At 37.2% G+C, this 20088-nt stretch overlaps 1 protein-coding gene and 1 pseudogene across 7 annotated transcripts in view; both read right to left on the bottom strand.

Annotated features, from left to right (window-relative positions):
* PDE4D (phosphodiesterase 4D) overlaps nt 1–20088 on the bottom strand; it is a 1196841-nt gene that overhangs the window by 266675 nt on the left and 910078 nt on the right. The window lies entirely within an intron of this gene.
* LOC141583518 (T-complex protein 1 subunit beta pseudogene) overlaps nt 8213–20088 on the bottom strand; it is a 30500-nt pseudogene continuing 18624 nt past the window's right edge.

Here is a 20088-nt window from a genome sequence, read left to right as displayed (position 1 = left end):
AAATGGATTACTTTTAATTTCATAAAACTTGAAATAAAGAGAAATACTTATTTTAATGTCCCTCATGAACACTCACTAGAGATATTCTCTAGCTAAGCACAATGTTCAAAACCTTTGTGTGGAACATGCCATTTTGCTGAAATGAATGGATGTGTTTACATGTCTCTAAACAACAGAATGAAAAAGCTGGAAAAAGGATTGTAGCAAGAGTTCTTCACTTTTTAATCTTGTTAATCATCCTAACAATATTGTAATGCTTTATAGTGTATGGTAAATGTTTGTTAGTACTTAGAGGAAGACACAGAAAACAACTATCTGGTTAAATTTACTTAAACATATGAGACCAGCTTTGTAAAACAAAGGGATTCCCACTTAATATTCTGAAGAATATTTAAGAAAAATAGGAATATATTTCTTTTTATTAATTATTGATTTTTAAATTTTAGATCCAGGGGTCCACGCGCAGTTTTGTTACATGGCTATATTGCATGAAGCTGAGGTTTGGGCTTCTAATGATCCTGTCACCCAAGTAGTGAACACAGGACCCGATAGATATTTTTGGACCCTTGACACCCTCTCTCCCTCCCTGCTTTTGTGATCACTGTTCATGGGTAAGAATGTATTTGACACTAAGATAAGAACTGATGCTGGGCTATGCTACTGGGTTGAGAATTGGGAGCCTTGAGTTTGAGTTCTGATCCTGCTACTACCTCGTTGTGATTTTGGCAAACCTCTTGACTTCTCTGGGACTTAGTTATTTCATCAAAAACTAAAGAAATTATCCTTTTCAATTACTGGTCTACACATCACTTCAGAGAGGCTTTTAAAAATACAGATTCGTAGGTCTCCTTTTGGATACTCTGTGTCAGTAAAGCTGAAGCTGGATCCCAGAATCTCTACTTTCAAAGGCTGTCATAGCTATTTGATGTGTTGTCAGGTTGGGAACACCAGACTTGCTTACCTCCCTTCTAGCTTCAACATTCCTGATTGCAACGTTCCTGACGGCTCATATTCCCTCTACACTGTGCTTATTGGGGAGGGAGGGTGAGAAGAGCCAAAGCTGTCGTCAGCAGGTTATATCAAATCAGCTTCTTGGATGGTGTCCCTGCCCTCATGCCCAACTCCTCAACACCACTTTCTACACTGCTGTTGGAATTTTGTGTGTGGTTAAATGGGAAGGAGAAAGAAGGGAAAAAAGGAGAGAGGGAGAGAAGGAAGGAAAGAAAGGAAGGAAGAAAAGAAGGAAGGAAAAGGCGATAGCTTGAGGCGGTTGGAAAATGTGATTATTTTACTTCCTTGAATAACTACTCTTGCCTTTAAAAGTGGATTCTTTATCATGGCACTTAGGTTACTTCAAAATCGGGTCCTAATTCCCTTCAAATCTTGTTTCTGGCCCCTCCAAAGATAGTTCTGGTCATACTGTTCTCACTCCTGGAGTATATTTTACAGGTAATGAAGTTTCAGATCCTACCAATTTCTGCTTCATGAAATCATTCTTACTTTTCTTTTCTTTTTTCTTTTTACTTTTCCTTTTTTTTTGAGACGGAGTTTCGCTCTTTTTGCCCAGGCTGCAGTGCAATGGCGCGATCTCGGCTCACCGCAACCTCCGCCTCCTGGGTTCAGGTAATTCTCCTGCCTCAGCCTCCTGAGTAGCTGGGATTACAGGCATGCGCCACCATGTCCAGCTAACTTTTTGTATTTTTAGTAGAGACAGGGTTTCACTATGTTGACCAGAATGGTCTTGATCTCTTGACCTCATGATCCACCCACCTCACCTTCCCAAAGTGCCGGGATTACGGGCCTGAGCCACCGATCACTCTTACTTTTCAAAGCTCAATATGTAGTAAGAAATGTGTAATATGACCTCCAGTTCTTCCTTCCACAATTCCAAGCATCTTATTCACACTCTCAATAAAGCATTATCTCAGGGTATTGCAACTGACTTTAGACACATTTCTCCCCTTATCAGCTACCCCTCCCCAGCTATTTGAGGTTGGGGGTCTCCTCATCATAATAAAATTAACATTCATGTTTGCTTGACCACTTGCCAATTTCTAAACATCCGTTATTTTATTTGCGCTTCATAACATTGCTGTGAAATAAATATTTTTTTTGTCAACCCATTTTCTTGATAATAAAACTGCAAACTGGTTTGCTGGTTAATGATGATGAGAGGTTTATTGGTTTGCTGGTTAATGATGAGAGGCTTACTGGTTTTCTCATTAATGATGGAGCTATGGACCTAGATGCTGTGAATTCAAATCTTCTGATTTTTCTACGTTGATTTACAAGACATTGACAGATAGCAGGCACTCAGTAAATGTATATTAAGCAATTAAGTGAATGAATAACTGGTGAGAACAGGCATCATGGTCTAAAATAATGGTCTCTGGTCTATGTTTGCATCTTAAATCTGTTACTTGCTATCTGAACAATGTTGGACATTTACCTAATCTGTCTGAACTTCCCTTTCCTTCTTTATCACATGGAAAAATCATATTGCCCTCTTATGGGGTGTGTGTGTGTATGAACTCAATGATATGAAATGTGTAATGTGTTCTAACCAGTGTGTGCACAAAGTACTCATGATATGTTTGCTTCGTAACTTTATGTGAAAGGCAGTCATTTTGTTATTCATTACATGTGAAGTCTATGCATATGCCTACCTGTGGAGGATACATTTATTTCTGAGATTTTAATCTTTGTCATCTTCAGTGAGAAACAGTAAGAGAGACACTATATGATGATAGTTAAGAACACAGGGTCTAGGCAATCTGAGTTGAAAACCTGATTATCTGCCTTTTTAGCCTTGTGAGTTTGGCCAAGTTACTCTCTCCATGCCTTTGTCTCTTCTTCGATAACATGGAGAACATGCCACTGAATCATGCCTGGCGTGTGATAAGCGCTGTGTATTTGTGGCTATTTACTTACGTTATGAAGGCACAAAACTAATAATAGGCATGGTTAGCAAATAATGACATATTTGTCCTTTGTGTTTCTCAACCAAAATTATTAACTCTTGCAAAATAGGAACAACAGCAAACTGAGACCTTGTCATTTGTATTTGGATGAGTAGGCAACAGTAATTAGACGAGCATTTGAAGAATACACAATTCTTCAAACACATATTCCACACTCACATATTAAAAAAAAAGTAGGAGTGTGAATTTTGTATTTAAACATAATGAAACATCAGCTCTTATGTATTTATGAATGCAGTAGGAAAAAAGGTCATTTGACTTTTGTTGAGCAGCTTGAACTTTGATCTTTGATGCTCTCATTTGAAATAATAAAAACTGCCTCTTCCATTCCCTGGGCCTGCTATTGAACAGAAGAACTGGAAGGAGAAAGAGTGCCATCTTTTAGAAATGATTCCTCTGAATCATAGCTATCTATCCCTTTGAAACAGCACCTCAAAGGTTCTATTTCACCCGAGAAATCTCATACATATTTTGAAAGTTAAACTGTAGTAACAAAACCTACACTACCTGTAATGCCAAAACATATCAAGCAAGATGTAACAAATCTCTCTCATATCCCAGTCTCATATATACATGGTGTGAGTTAAGGACAAAGGTACTTTTGACTTTAAGACAAGATGAAATGTGAGGTCAGTGTCCTTGGGAATAACGAGAAACCCGAGATATTTATTGCGTAGAGATGACGTTAAGATGACCTCAGAAAGATTTTCTTTGGAATGGTGGAGATTAAGTGGTAAGGCTAGGTATTCCTGTTACCAAAATAAATACTGCTTAAGCAACAGCAAACATGGGAGAGGGATGAAAGAAGAAGGGTTTCCCTACCCATTTGCTGGAGCTAAAGTAAAACAGGCAAATGATTTTGAGGGCTCAGCATTTAAATCTACCACATAGGGTTTAAGTGTTGGTGCTGTCTGTTGATAGAACTATGCCTTCTCCTTGAAGCTTCAAACTTTAGTTGATGTCTTAGGTAGAAAGTCTGTTTTTCAACATCTTTCATAGTTTTGACAACACTGATCACTTTGCTGAAATGCCTCCTCACTGAAGACCTTACTACCTGTGAAACTCTCCACAACTCTGCTCTCTTGCCACTGAATTCCTGGTCAGAATTAGGGCTGACATGCATGAACTCCCGAAGGCAAGCCTGCCCAGACAATCTTTAGGTTGGTGGTTCACTGTCCAGGGGGCCCAGCTGCCACTGTTCTATGGGCCTTTTCCCAAGGGTAACACAATAATCATGATAGCTAACAACAGAGAATGTGCTATTTTCAGCATCTCACATCCATTGTCTCATTTGACTTTTATTACTATTTCACATTAAGCAATAGTGCTAAGAGAAGTGACTCGCCTGAAATTTGTATTTTTATCCATTATAATTTGTTGCCTCTCAATGATCCAATGGCCCCTTAGTAAAATACTGATGCTTTAACTCTAGGTTCCCAAATGCCATTTAGCTTTCCAACGCATCAAATCATAGCAAAAACAACATGCACATTGTTGTTCAGATCTGAATTTGAACAGGTTCTGTTACTTGTCTGTCAGCTAGGGGACCTTAAGCAAAGCTTCTTACCCTCTCTGAGCCTGAAACATTCCACACTTGTTCAAAAGGATTATAAAGCACTCACATATTAAAATGAGTTAATGAATATGAAAGCACCTAGAACAGAGTTTTGAAAGTAGTACATGCTCAGCAAATGTGAAATTCCTTTTTCTTCTTTCCCCTTTAATACATGAGAATTTCTTATACATTGCTTTGGTATTTTAATAAGATGGTCTTAATTCTACTCATTGCATGCATCTTGAGGCCAGTGAGACACTAAGGCAATAATCTCTGTCAACCCTTTCAGTTATTTAAACTAAGAGCCATGACACAACCTTCTCAGTTCAGGTAGCCCACCTATATTTTTAATGGAGGTATTAGTATACTTACGGTCTCTATCAGAACGAAATTCTATTATTATATTTACTCTAGGACCATGATTTTATGTGACTGTGACTTTGTCAGAGTAGAGAGAGGATATGACTTTAACCTTGGTTTTTTTGAAAAGAGCAATTTACCTATTATAAACTAGTTGAAAACCCTTATTGAATAGCATATTGCAATTGATGTTTGGAATAACATGCCAGTTTTAGCAACAGATGATAATTTTAAATAGAATGCTTCAAATTTATGATTTCTTTGCACCTGTGTTCACCCACTTATTTTCCTTCAGCCTTCATAGTTCTTTGGATATTGGATGAGTGGTATAGGTGATAAATGAATGGCACATGTCTGTAAAGCACTAAGCTCAGCTCAAGACCTGGAGATCTTCTAGTTAACTAACCAAGTGATTCAGTTGATCACCGTATAGTATCCCAATAGGTATAGACCCTGCTCTGGACTCAGGAGAACATTTTATCTGTTTAGGGTTATTCTAATAAAAGTTCATAAGTATAGCCACCCTGTTGCAAAGGCTTTCAAATTTTGGAGATAAAAGACTTCTTTGAGAATCAGATGACTTACAAATCTTTGGAAATGTAAGTCTTCAGAAAAATTTATAAACACACACACACCCTTTTTGGATGTAATTCCATAAAGTTCAGTATAGCCTAGTGGTTAAGCTAAGGGCTTTGGAGTTAGATAGCCTGGCCTAAAATCAAGACTGTACTGCTATATAGTTTTGTGACCTTCATATCATTTAATCTCTTTAAATTTCATTTCAAAAATGGAAATAAAAAAAGTACCTATGTGATGAGTCGTTATGAAGTTTAGAGGAAATAAAGCATGTGAAGTGTTCAGCACACTGCGTGACACTTACTAAATGCTGTACATTTTTGTTATTTTAAGGGAGGTAGGCAGATCTCCAAAGCTTATTTGTGGACAGCAGACTAAGAATTTCTGCTATGAAAAGAAGACAAAGTTCAAACCAATTAAGGACAATCTGCCTACCATAAAAACAAGATCCTATTGAAGTTAAGTAACTATCAATAAAGGGACATTCAATAACTAGGTCTGCTACCCTGCCTGGCCCGGAGTAAGAAGGACACTGGGTCCAGCCATGTCCTTGTTCTGTCTGAGGAGTGGCAACTATGCCTCCTGTTGCACCCGGCTGTACCAGCCACAGCTGAGAACTTGGCATCATGGATGCTCTCTACACTTGACTGAAAAAGAAAACAGCTTCTTGGCTGCCTGCGCCTTATAAGGTGATCATCCTGCTCCTGACATATTTTTTACAAGGTTCTAGGTGTAAGAAAAGGCTGTTTTAGGTTTTAATGAGAGAATATTTGCTAAGCACCCAGCTTAAGGACACACACAAAACAATAAATGTTGCCTCTTTCCAAAGGTCAGGAGAAAGGGTAACTTAGCTTGACAAAGTCACAGCTCTGGGAGAAATTCCACTGATACTCAGGGGACAGTCTAAGTTATGTAGTTTAACTAAATTTGACTTGAAATAAGTAGGCCTTTGAGAGGACTTTGCTCTGGGGATTTTATAGATATTTGCTGATATTGTATTTGCTCTTAACACATTTGACTTGTGCTTTAAGGTACCCTAGTTTAGTCATAGTAGATTCTTTAGCCAAATCAATACATTTTGAAACAACTAAAATATCTAGCAGTCAGCAAGTTAGATACATTAATCTTTAGGAGGAAGTAGCCACAAACTGAATAGTGCCTAAGATTCTGTACTATTTTGCTTTGTTTCAGAAAGATTATCACAGGGAACAGCTGAATTAAGTGACTTTAATATTAATATATTCATTTTTGTATTTCCAATACCTAGCATGGTCCTCACACCAAGTCTAGGAATGTGATCACTATTTATTGAATGAATTTTATATACATGTATGTCAACACCCACTTTTAAGAACTCCATGGTCAGGCATGGTGGGCTACACCTGTATTCCCAGCTACTCAAGAAGCTGACATGAGAGGATCATTTGAGCACAGGAGTTTGAGTCTATAGTGTGCTATGATCAGACCTATGAATAGTCACTGCACTCCAGCCTTTGCAACATAATGAGATCTCATCTCAAAAAAACAAAACAAAAGAAAACAAAACCAAAACGAAACAAAACACCCTCCATGTTTTTTTTTTTTTTTTTTTTTTTTTTTTTTGAGATGGAGTCTTGCTCTGTTGCCCAGGCTGGAGCGCAGTGGCATGATCTCAGCTCATTGCAATCTCCCTCTTACAGGTTCAAGCAATTCCCCTGCCTCAGCCTCCCAAGTAGCTGGGACTACAGGTGCGCACCACCATGCCCAGCTAAGTTTTTCTATTTTATTAGAGACTAGGTTTCACTGTGTTGTCCAGGCTGGTCTTGAACTCCTGAGCTCCAGCAATCCACCCACTTCCACCTCCCAAAGTGCTTGGATTACAGGTGTAAGCCACTATGCCGAGCCCCCTCCATGTTTTTAAACAGGTTTTACTGTTAAACTAGGTGAGGGGAAATTTACTGTGTAATTACTTGCTATGGCTGATATAAGGTGCAGATTATAGCTCTATGGTGGCCTAGAGAACCCCATACTTCCTAACAGGTTCTCCAAGCAGGTGACCAGGAGAATCACTATTTTACTTTTGATAAAGTTTCATTGATCCTTTTTCAACTAGTCTTACCAAATTCTCTGAGTAACACCTGCTACATTTGATCTCAACTCAATTTCAACTCCACTGGTGTGTGTGGGTGGGAACAAGAGAAAAATAAGGACAATATTCAAGTAAAAGAAATTTAGCAATGTCAGAAAAGACAGCAGGACAAATTGCAATCAGTAATCCACCAACAATGCTAATCATTTAAAATTGTACATTTACATTTTCCAATGAAAAAATAATGATGTCAATATGAATACTAGTGACAACAGTAATAATAATGGGTTAGCATTTATTATTTACTATATGATGTAGACTGGGTTAAATTCATTTGCATGGCTTATTTCATTTAATCCTCACAAGAATCCCAGGTGGAGGAGACTGGCATTTTCTTCCCTCCTTTATAGATGAGGAAACAGAGGCAGTGAGCAGTAAAATAAATTACAGACAGATGTAGATCCATTGTCAAAATATTAAAGTCAGAATTCTCCATCATTATACTGGCTTTTCTCACAATATGGCCTTGGACCATCTGCCTTAGAATTAACTGGGGTGCTTGTTAAAAATGAATAGCTCTTGGCGTTATCTAAAGCAAATGAATCAGGGTCTTAGGGATGAAGCTCAGGACTCTACATTTAAGAGAGAGCAGGCACAGTATTTCCTACATACATCATAGTTGGAGAACTACTGTCTGAGCAATATGAATTTCACAGCCTGATATTGCTATATGAACAAGACTGAGTAATATGATTCTTGTTTTTACTACAGAGTCATGTAAGAGCAAAAATGTATCACAACATTAAAGAGAAACAGTAACATATTCCCCCATCGAAAATCACCCCAACTATCAAAATCATTTCAACAGAAGACTCAACTGTTTTTCTTCTTAATTGATCATAGAAATGTAACTGCTTTTGGCCAGCTTTAGAAGATAGATTTTTGTGTTTGTCTCTTATGTGGAACTGGGGCCTCAATTTCCCATTCATAAGTGTCTAACTAGACAAAACTTTACAAAACTCCAGATTTAAATATTAATAAATATATAAATGTTTGCTCTTTCTAAAAATGAGAATTCTCTATAAAATTTCTTTAAAGAACTTTTTTTTTTTTTTAAGACAAAATTTCACTCTTGTTGCCCAGGCTGGAGTGCAATGGTGAGATATTGGCTCACTGCAACCTTCGCCTCCAAGGTTCAAGCGATCCTACTGCCTCAGCCTCCGAAGTAGCTGATATTACAGGTATGTGCCACCATGTCCAGCTAATTTTTTTTAGTAGAGACGTGGTTTCGCCATGTTGGCCAGGCTGCTCTTGAACTCCTGACCTCAGGTGATCTGCCTGCCTTGGCCTCCCAAAGAGCTGGGATTACAGGCGTGAGCCACCAGAATGTTTTTTTTTTTTTAATGTAGGGTTATAATTTGTTTTAAAAATTATCTGGAAGTATATTTAGTATATCTTGACAAGTTTGAAACCATTTAAACTCTTTGAACCAGTAATAGCATTTTCAAAAATTTTGCCAAAGTAATTAACCAGAGATATAGATTAATTTTCTTCTATAAAGATGCTTAGTGAATCACTATTTATAATAGAGAAAAAAGAGGAAAATTTTAAATGTCCAACAATGAGAGAATTGCTAAATATTAAATAAATCATTTTGTTATAAGTAAAATGGTTTCCTATGCCACCATTAGAATATCGGATTTTTCTAGAATCCTAACAGATATGGGAAAATCCTTCTTAAAACTGTGAAGTGAACAATGCAGAATGAAAACGTATATATATACAGGCCAGGAGTGGTGGCTCATGCCTATAATCTCAGCACTTTGGGAGGCTGAGATGGGCGGATCAATTGAGGCCAGGAGTTGGAGACCAGCCTGGGCAACATGGCGAAACCCTGTCTCTACTAAAAATACAAAAAATTAGTCAGGTGCGGTGGTGTTCAATTGTAATCCCAGCCACTCAGGAGGCTGAGGCACAAGAATCGCTTGAACCCAGGAGACACAGGTTGCAATGAGCCAAGATCGTGCCACTGCACTCCAGCCTGAGTGACAGAGCAAGACTCTGTCTCAAAAAGTAATAAAAAATAAACAAATATTTTAAAAAATTAATATATATATATATATATATATATATATATATATACACTCCTGATATTCATCTGGTACACAACAATAAGATATAACCATAAAAATGTATATATATATATATATATATATATATGTGTGTGTGTGTGTGTGTGTGTGTGTGTATGTGTATATGTGTGTCTCTGTGTAAGTATGTGGGGTATGTGTGTATATATGCTTTAAAGGGTTATGCAGGAAATAAACCAACATATTTTAATGATGGCTATCCCTGGATGCTGCAATGACAGGTTATGTATTTATATTTTATAAAATATAAATAAATATTGGAATACTTATTGGAAATTTTCTGAAGTTCCAAATTTGTCCACAATGAACATGTATTTTGTAGTTAGAAAATATGTTATTACGAAATAACTCAATAGGAAACTACTTTTAGAAATGCATTTATGATGCAAGGCGAAGCATATCTGCAATATGACAAAGAGACCTCTGAAGCGGACCTCACTAATGTTCCCAAAGACGGCAAATTTGGCGATAATTGTGTTGTCAGGAGAGCTCCAAGCTCAAATGCTGCAATTATGAGCTAGGGTACACAAGGACATGTTGGAAGTGACAGGCAATGTCAGCTTCCGCCAAAATAATGGTCAAGCGAGTATGTGCTTCTGCCCAAAAAGGAAAGTAGCATGGCTGTAACTGGATATTGTAAATAAGTGGTCAAAGGATACCTAAATAAGCAATAGCATGTAAGTCTCCTTGCGGCATATTTTTCCTTCTGGGAGCCGTGTTAGGCTCACAGACATAAAGGCAGCCAAGAAACTGTTATCTGTTTACTTCTAACTTATTTTTGTAACTGTCCGTGCCAGCAACAACAACAACGACAAAAATGTTTCTAGGAGAAAATAAACTTGGCAATAAACCCTCTGAGTTTTTGAAAAATTTTATCAATCAAAAACTTCTACTTATCATGTAATTGTCAAACCTAGCCTCATTAAAACTTTCTGTATAATTGAGTGTATGTAGGTCTATCTGTACTGGAACCTTGATACTTGGCCTCCAATCCTGGCTCTGCCAGGAGCTTTGTACCTTTGGGTGGATTTCTTAGCCTCTCTACATGTTGTTTTCTTATCTGTAAATGTAGACCATATTATGCCATGCAGGGCTTTGGGAGGTTGAATGAGAAAATGCCACTAAAATACAGAACACAGTCACAGGCACATTGTAATATGGAAAAGTCAGCTTGATTCCTTTCCCCTCTTGCCATATAAGTATGATGATTTCAGGTCTCTCAAAAGTGTTTCAAGGAATAAAGGAAGAAGTCAAGCAAGTGTGTGTGTTTCTGTGGATGTTGACATTCTCTCTCTCTCTCTCTCTCTCTCTCTCTCTCTATATATATATATATATATATATACACATATAAACATATTATATATAACATATCTGTAAGGATAGAGTAACTAGTATCTGCTTAAACAACAACAACTACACTTCTGAAAACCCTTTATTTTTCCTGGTGGGTTTTGTTCAGTGAAGCTGTTCACTGGTAAAAGACAAGACAATCCATTTCTTTTCTACAGTATCAGCTTCGTTTGAAGGACACAGTGACATCTATTCAGAAAGGTACCAATCTTTTTTCTTTTAAAATATTGAGGCAAACATCACTGAGGTTTCTTCAAAGCCAATGGCAACAAACATATTTCAGCGTCTGTTTTGCTTCACTGTAGGTCTGTGTGTGGGTAGGTTATAAAATAAAATGAGCTTGCCGTTACAGATATTACTCAAAACCAAAAAAAACCTATGATCATGATGTTGATAATTCTGTATTCATTATCCTAATAAAAACACATAAAGGTTAGAAAGAAATAGACAATTACCTATTAGGCCTTCCATCTCTTATTTAATAATAGCAGTGTCATTGCTGTAGTTAAAACCAGCTTTGATCTTAATAAATCTGATGTAAAAACATTATCACCACATGTGGACAGTGTTAGCCTTATGTAATACTTTCAACTATGGTGACTAATAAGTCTATAATTTTTATATGGTTGCTCTTACTGAGGAAAGAGTAACCATTTAAGGAAATCTTCTACATCGCTGTTTGTTGAAAGGAAAGCTGGATCTACGTGCATGCCAACATACTACTAAAAAGTAAATATGCAATCAAATTATTCAACAATTGGAAATCATGGCCATTTTTATAGTTCCCGATGCTGATCTTTATCCAGATGAAGTGAAACTATTTTACTTTTCAGAACTCTAAAACTAAATATTTATAAACCTCAAATACACAAATACATTATCACAGTGTGTGTATGTGCATATGCATGTACACATTTTTATAGAATGAGAATGAATTAGGTTTTGTAAAAGTTTCAGTTACAAGTTACATGCCTGTGTTACACATTCTGTCTGTAAACTACCTACACCCACACACATATTCATTCATCCACTATTATAATATGTTTTTCAAAATCATATCACATAGTTGATCTCATTTGATCATAACAGGAACCACAGTGTAATTGAAATAAATGTCTGTGCTATGAAACCAAGTCAGTTAGTTAGTGACTGTAAAGGTAGCTGATTTACAGGAATACCTATTCCATGGCCTTGCTAACTGAACTAGTCAATGACACATTAATGACACATATTATGTAATGCTTGCTAAATTAGGGAATGCTCTTACATTTAAAAGCACATAGTAAAATGCTGATTTTTAGGAGGTGAGGTAGTAGTTTCAATGATTGTGGGTATCATTTAATGCACAGAAATTATGCATTTATTGAGTAAAATTTAGAGAAAAAAGAGGCCCTGCCTCATTTTAACTCAAGACTAAGGGCAACATCAATTTCACAGAGCCTCCACAATGGGCACTTTAGGAAAGGTGAGGATGGTTTGACTAGAGAGAATACAACAGCTTTTTACACTGATAAAATTTGCTGTATAATTGCTTATTGGTGGACTTAAAAAAATGGAAATAGAATGTAGGCTCCAGATGTTACTGACCAAGGGTACCCTTGATTATGTAATAGACATTTGCACAATGACAAATGAAAATGGCTGAACAGGTAGCCTGGGCCACAGTTTCAGTAACCTGTTCTCCTTTCCAGTGTTACCAATCACTTGAACCTCACCTGCTGCAGAAACAAACTCAGCAGCCCAGCCCCTCACCACCCTGCCGCAGTTACCTTGAACATATGTCTTGTCTCTGATTATTACTGGCTTCAGCCTTGATTTTCCATACTTATCTTCCTTCCCTGAGACCCCAGTCCATCTGACCTTCCAACACAGGCTTAAGTTACTCTCTTTCTGTCCCACCCATTAACTGCAAGTTTGTGCACAGATCTTCCTGAAGTCACATGATCTCAACTGGTGATTGCCAATTTTATTGGATATCATGTCTATTAGTTAAAAAAAAGTGCAAGCACCTCCACTATGTATATTTATTTTTAATAAGTTATGTTCTCACACCATTACATGAAAATATTATCTATTTTACAAAATACATGAAAAAGAAAATATATAAGTGGATAAGAAAAAAAATATGATTTTATTTCCAAACCTCACAAAGTTGTCCTGTTCACACCTGGGCATATGTCCTGGAATTACCTGTTCTAAGCAGCTTGTTAAGAGACTGTTACGTTTTGCCCCCAAACACTAGTCAGGACATGCTATTGCCAGTATGTCTGGCCAGATGGAACTTTTCCTAGTGCCTGGTGGGTGGTTTCTGATCTTGTAATCTATCTATTACTTTACCCATCTACCTCCCAGTCCCATCAGCCTCTGCTTCACCCGAATAAAAGGACTCATTGTGGATTCCAATCTTTACCATTTTGTCTTATACAAAAGTAATTAATCAACTCCTTGGGACAAGAAAAGGTGGAAGTTTCTTCAGGAGTTAGCAAATGGCTACAAGCAATAAAAACATTTAGAAGGCAAATAGAAATGTAGTTACATAATTGTTATAGCTGTAATATGGTATGTTTCTCTCAATGGGCACCAGAGTTCTTTTTTTTCTACCTGTTTCTATTGTGACATTATTTGTAAAATGTAATTTATACCTGAGGTATCTACACATGGTAGATGATATATAAAATTGTATATGTCACACAAAGCAATAAGCAAAGTAGGGCACATGTAACAAATGGTCCTGAGACATTTATTGGGAAAAAATAAACTTGTATCCCTACCTTATATTAAAATAAATTTCCAACAGATTAAGAACTAGGTAAAAAAAATCACAAATGCAGAAAACATAGCTGAATATTTATCTACTCTTAAGACAAAAAGCCCTCAAATTGTTGAAGCAAAGAAAGAAGTTACAAAAGAAAAATATCATTAAATTTGACTGTATAAAACACCGTGAACAAAACAAGAAGGGAATGCAAAATTGGAAAACATAATTACAATAAATGTGAGCTGGAGAAGGCTCAGCTACCTAATACCTAAAGAACTTTTTCAAAAAGTAAGGAAAACTATACAACCTCAACAGAAAATAAGTGAAGAGACAGAAAATTAACAGAAGACAAATGGCAAATAAACACATAAAAACCATGTTTATTCACACTAGTAGTCCAAAAATGTTAAGTAAAATGACACTGAAATGCCATTTTAAGCTAATATGTGGGTAAAGATTTTTTTTTTTTATTTAATGATAAAAATTCCTATGAGAGTACAGTAAGATGAGAACTCTCAAGTAATGTGGCTTGCAGTGCAACCTGTTATAACCTTTATGGAAGTATTTTTTTTTTTTGTAAAATATATTTAGAGTCTTAAAATAGTCATATTACTTGACATAGTTATTTTACTAAGGAAATAATCAGAGATAAGCCAAGGTTTCAGTTCAAAGATGTTCCCTGCTGATAATTTTAATAATTGGGAAAAGCTAGAAACAACCCAAGTGTCCAATAAATGGCAAAGGTATGAAGTCTTTTTAAGGTGAAATATTTTGTATACATATAAATCCTGTTTGAAATAATGTTAAGTGATATGGAAAAATTCTCATGATAAAATGCTAAATTTAAAAAACAGAATTAAAACCATGCAATCCACGTAATTACTATTAGTACTATACTTGCTTGGAAAAAGAATAGAAGAAAATAACTAAGAATTAGCAGTGATTATTTGGGAGTGTGCTGAGATTATGAGTAATTTATGCTTTTATTTTTTCTATACATGTGTTTTGTGTGTGTGTGTGTCTGTGTGTGTGTGTGTGTGTGTGTGTGTGTGTGTGTGTGTGTGGTGTTTGAGTCTTGCTCGGTCACCCAGGCTGGAGTACAGTGGTGCAATCATGGCTCACTGTACCCTGAATTCTTAGACTCACACAATCCTCCCACCTCAGTCTCCTGAGAAGTGGTAGTACAAGGATACACCACCAAGTCTGGCTTGTTATTATTATTGAGACAGGACCTTGCTTTGTTGCCAGGCTGCTCTCTAACTCTGGGCTTCAAGCAATCCTCTCACTTTGGCCTCCCAAAGTGCTGGGATTTCAGGCATTCCACCATGTCTGGTCTCTTTCTAAGTTTCTAAAGAAACCTAGACTGCACATAAATTGCCTTTAAAATAAGAACTATTTTAATAAAAGAGGGCTTGGCATGGTGGTTCATGCTTTAATCCCAGCACTTTGGGAGGATGAAGCAGGCAGAGTGTTTGAGTCTATCTTGGGCAACACAGGGAGGCCCCATCTCTACAAAAATTTTTTAAAAACTAGCCAGGTGGCGGGTATACCTCTGGGACAAAGATAGCAGAAGAAGAAACTGGCAGCAACCCTTACTGTTCTGCAGTTGCTGCAGGTGATCCCCAGGCAAGCAGGGCCTGGAGAGGACCTCAGCAGTCCTACAGCAGAGGAGTCAGACTGGTAGAAGGAAAACTAAGAAACAGAAAGAAATAACTTCATCATCAACAAACTGGAAGTCCACTCAGAGACCCAATCTGAAAGTCAACAACTACAAAGACGATGGGTGGATAAATAAACAAAGATGGGAAGAAACCAGTGCAAAAAGGATGAAAACGCCCAAAACCAGAACGCCTCTTCTCCTACAAGGGATCACAACTCGTCACCAGCAAGGGAACAAGGCTGGATGGAGAATGAGTGTGATGAATTGACAGAATCAGGCTTCAGAAGGTGGATCATAAGAAACTTCTCTGAGCTAAAAGAAGATGTTCTAACCCAATACAAAGAAACTAAGAATGTTGAAAAAAGATTTGACGAAATGTTAATGAGAATAGACACCTTAGAGAGGAATATAAGTGAATTGATGAAGCTGAAAAACACAACATAAAAACTTTGTGAAGCATACACAACAGCCAAATTGACCAAGCAGAAGAGAAGATATCAGAGGTCAAAGATCAACTCAATGAAATAAAACAAGAAGGAAAGATTAGAGAAAAAAGGGCAAAAAGGAATGAACAAAGTCTCCAAGAAATATGGGACTATGTGAAAAGACCTAATCTATGTTTGATGGGTGTATCTGAATGTGATGGAGAGAATGAATCCAAGTTGTAAAATACTCTTCAGGATATTATCCAGGAAAACTTCCCTAACCTAGCAAGGCAGGCCAATATTCAAGTCAGGAAATGCAGAGAATGCCACAAAGATAGTCCTAAGGAAGAGCGACACCAAGGCCCATAATCCTCAGATTTACCAGGGTTGAAATGAAGGAGACAATGCTAAGGGCAGCCAGAGAGAAATGTCAGGTTACGCACAAAGGGAAGCCCATCAGACTCACAGCAGATCTCTCAGCAGAAACCCTACAAGAAAGAAGAGAGTGGGGGCCAACATTCAACAACCTTAAAGAAAAGAACTTTCAACCCAGAATTTCATATCCAGCCAAACTAAGCTTCATAAGTGAAGGAAAAATAAAATCCTTTGCGAACAAGCAAGTATTCAGAGATTTCATCATCACCAGGCCTGCTCTACAAGAGCTCCTGAAAGAGGCACTAAACATAGAAAGGAACAGTCAGTACCAGCCACTCCAAAAACATACCAAATGGTAAAGGCATCAACACAATGAAGAAACTGCATCAATTAACAGGCAAAACAGCTAGCTAGCATCAAAATGGCAGGATCAAATTCACATATAACAATATTAACCCTAAATATAAATGGGCTAAATACCCCAATCAAAAGACACAGATTGGAAAATTGGATAAAAAGCCAAAACCCATCGGTGTGCAGTATCCAGTAACCCATCTCACATGCAAGGATACACAAAGGCTCAAAATAAAGGGATGAAGGAAGATTTACCAAGCAAATGGAGAGAAAAAAAAAAAAAAGAAGGAGTTGCAATTCTCATCTCTGAAAAAATAGACTTTAAACCAACAAAGATCAAAAGAGACAAAGAAGGACATTACATAATGGTGAAAGGATCAATGCAACATGAAGAGCTAATGATCCTAAATATATACACACCCAATACAGGAGCAACCAGATACATAAGGCAAGTTCTTAATGACTTACAAAGAGACTTAGACTCCCATACAATAATAGGGGTAGACTTTAACACCCCACTGTCAATATTAGACAGATCAACAAGACAGAAAATTAACAAGGATGTCCAGGGCTTGAATTCAGATCTGGACCAGGCAAACCTAATAGACATTTACAGAACTCTACACCCCAAATTCACAGAATATACATTCTTCTCAGCACCACATCACACCTACTCTAAAATTGACCACATAATTGGAAGTAAATCACTCCTTAGCAAACGTAAAAGAAAGGAAATCATAACAAACAGTCTCTCAGACCACAGTGCAATCAAGTTAGAACTCAGAATTCAGAAACTAACTCAGAATCACACAGCTTCATGGAAACTGAACAACTGGCACTTGAATGTTGACTGGATAAACAATGAAATGAAGGCAGCAATAAAGATGTTCTTTGAAACCAACGAGAACAAAGACACAACATACCAGAGTCTCTGGGACATATTTAAAGCAGTGTCTAGAGGAAAATATATAGCAATAAATGCCCACATGAGAAGCAAGGAGAGATCTAAAAGATCAAGATTGAAAGAGCTAGAGGAGCAAGATCAAAAAAACTCAAAACTTAGCAGAAGACAAGTAATAACTAAGATCAGAGAAGAACTGATGGAGACAGAGACACAAAAAACCCTTCAAAAAATCAATAAATCCAGGAGCTGGTTTTTCACAAAGATCAACAAAATAGACAGATCATTAGCCAGATTAATAAAAAATAAGAGAGAGAATAATCAAATGGATGCAATAAAAAACGATAAAGGGAATATCACCACAGATTTCACAGAAATTCAAACTATCATCAGAGATTATTACAAACAACTCTATGCATATAAACTAGAAATGGATAAATTCCTGGACACTTGCATCCTCCCAAGCCTAAACCAGGAAGAAGCTGAAACCCTGAATAGACCAATAACAAGGTCTGAAGTTGAGGCAGCAATTAAGAGCCTACCAACCAAAAAAAGCCCAGGTCCAGATGGGTTCACAGCCAAATTCTACCAGATACACAAAGAGGAGCTAGTACCATTCCTTCTGAAACTATTCCCAAAAATCCCAAAACAGGGAATCCTTCCCAAATCATTTTATGAGACCAACATCATCCTGATACCAAAACCCAGCAGAGACTCAGCAAGAAAAGAAAACTTCAGGCCAATATCCATGATGGACACAGATGCAGAAATCTTCAATAAAATGATAGCAAGCCAACTGCAACAGTACATTGAAAGCTTATCCATCATGATCAAATAGGCTTCATCCTGGGGATGCAAAGCTGGTTCAACATATACAAGTCTATAAATGTAATTCACCACATAAACAGAACCAAAGACAAAAACCACATAATTATCATCAATCGATGCAGAGAAGACCTTTGACAAAATTCAACAGCCCTTTATGCTAAAAAACCTCAATAAACTAGGTATTGACGGAACGTATCCCAAAATAATAAAAGCTATTTATGACAAACCAACAGCCAATATCATACCGAATGGGCAAAAACTGGAAGCATTCCCTTTGAAATCCAGTACTAGACAAGGATGTCCTCTCTCACCACTCATATTCAGTATAGTATTGAAAGTTCCAGCCAGAGCAATCGGGCAAGAAAAAGAAATAAAGGGTATTCAAATAGGAAAGGAGGAAGTCAAATTGTCTCTATTTGCAGATGACATCATTGTATATCTAGAAGACCCCATCGTCTCAGCCCAAAATCTCCTGAAACTGATAAGCAACTTCAGCAAAGTTTTAGGATGCAAAATCAATGTGCAAAAATCACAAGCATTCCTATACACCAATAACAGACTTAAAGAGAGCCAAATCAAGAACAAACTGCCATTCACAATTGCTACAAAGAGAATAAAATACCTAGGAACTAACAAGGAACGTAAAGGAACTCTTTAAGGAGAACTACAAGCCACTGCTCAACGAAATAAGAGAGGACATAAACAGATGGAGAAACATTCCATGTTCATGGTTAGGAAGAATCAATATCGTGAAAATGGCCATACTGCCCAAAGTAATTTACAGAATCAACACTATCCCCATCAAGCTACCAATGACTTTCTTCACAGAACTGGAAAAAACCACCTTAAACTTCATATGGAACCAAAAGAGAGCCCACATAGCCAAGTCAATTCTAAGCAAAAAGAACAAAGCAGGAGGCATCACACTACCAGACTTCAAACTATGCTACAAGGCTACAGTAATCAAAACAGCATGGTACTGGTACCAAAACAGAAATATAGACCAATGGAATAGAACAGAAGCCTCAGAGACAATACAATATATCTACAACCATCTGATCTTTGACAACCCTGACAAAAACAAGCAATGGGGAAAGGATTCCCTGTTTAATAAATGGTGTTGAGAAAACTGGCTAGCCATGTGCAGAAAGCAGAAACTGGACCCCTTCCTAACATCTTACACTAAAATTAACTCCACATGGATTAAAGACTTAAACATAAGACCTACCACCATAAAAACCCTAAAAGAAAACCTAGGCAAAACCATTCAAGACATAGGCATAGGCAAGGATTTGATGACCAAAACACCAAAAGCATTGACAACAAAAGCCAAAACAGACAAACAGGACGTAATCAAACTCCATAGCTTCTGCATGGCAAAAGAAACAGTCATTAGAGTGAATCGGCAACCAACAGAACGGGAAAAATTTTTGCAGTCTACCTATCTGATCAAGGGCTGATATCCAGAATTTACAAAGAGCTAGAACAGATTTACAAGAAAAAAACAAACAAGCCTCTTCAAAAGTGGGTGAAGGATATGAACAGACACTTTACAAAAGAAGACATACATGAGGCCAACAGACATATGAAAAAATGCTCATCATCACTGGTCATTAGAGAAATGCAAATCAAAACTACATTGAGATATCATCTCATGCCAGTTAGAATGGTGAACATTAAAAAATCTGGAGACAACAAACGTTGGAGAGGATGTGGAGAAATAGGAACACTTTTACACTGTTGGTGG

This window comes from Saimiri boliviensis, chromosome 1 (assembly GCF_048565385.1).
Source record: "Saimiri boliviensis isolate mSaiBol1 chromosome 1, mSaiBol1.pri, whole genome shotgun sequence".
Classification (NCBI taxonomy): Eukaryota; Metazoa; Chordata; class Mammalia; order Primates; family Cebidae; genus Saimiri; species Saimiri boliviensis.
Note: the sequence above shows the minus strand (reverse complement) of the source record. Positions and strands in the feature narration are given on the sequence as shown.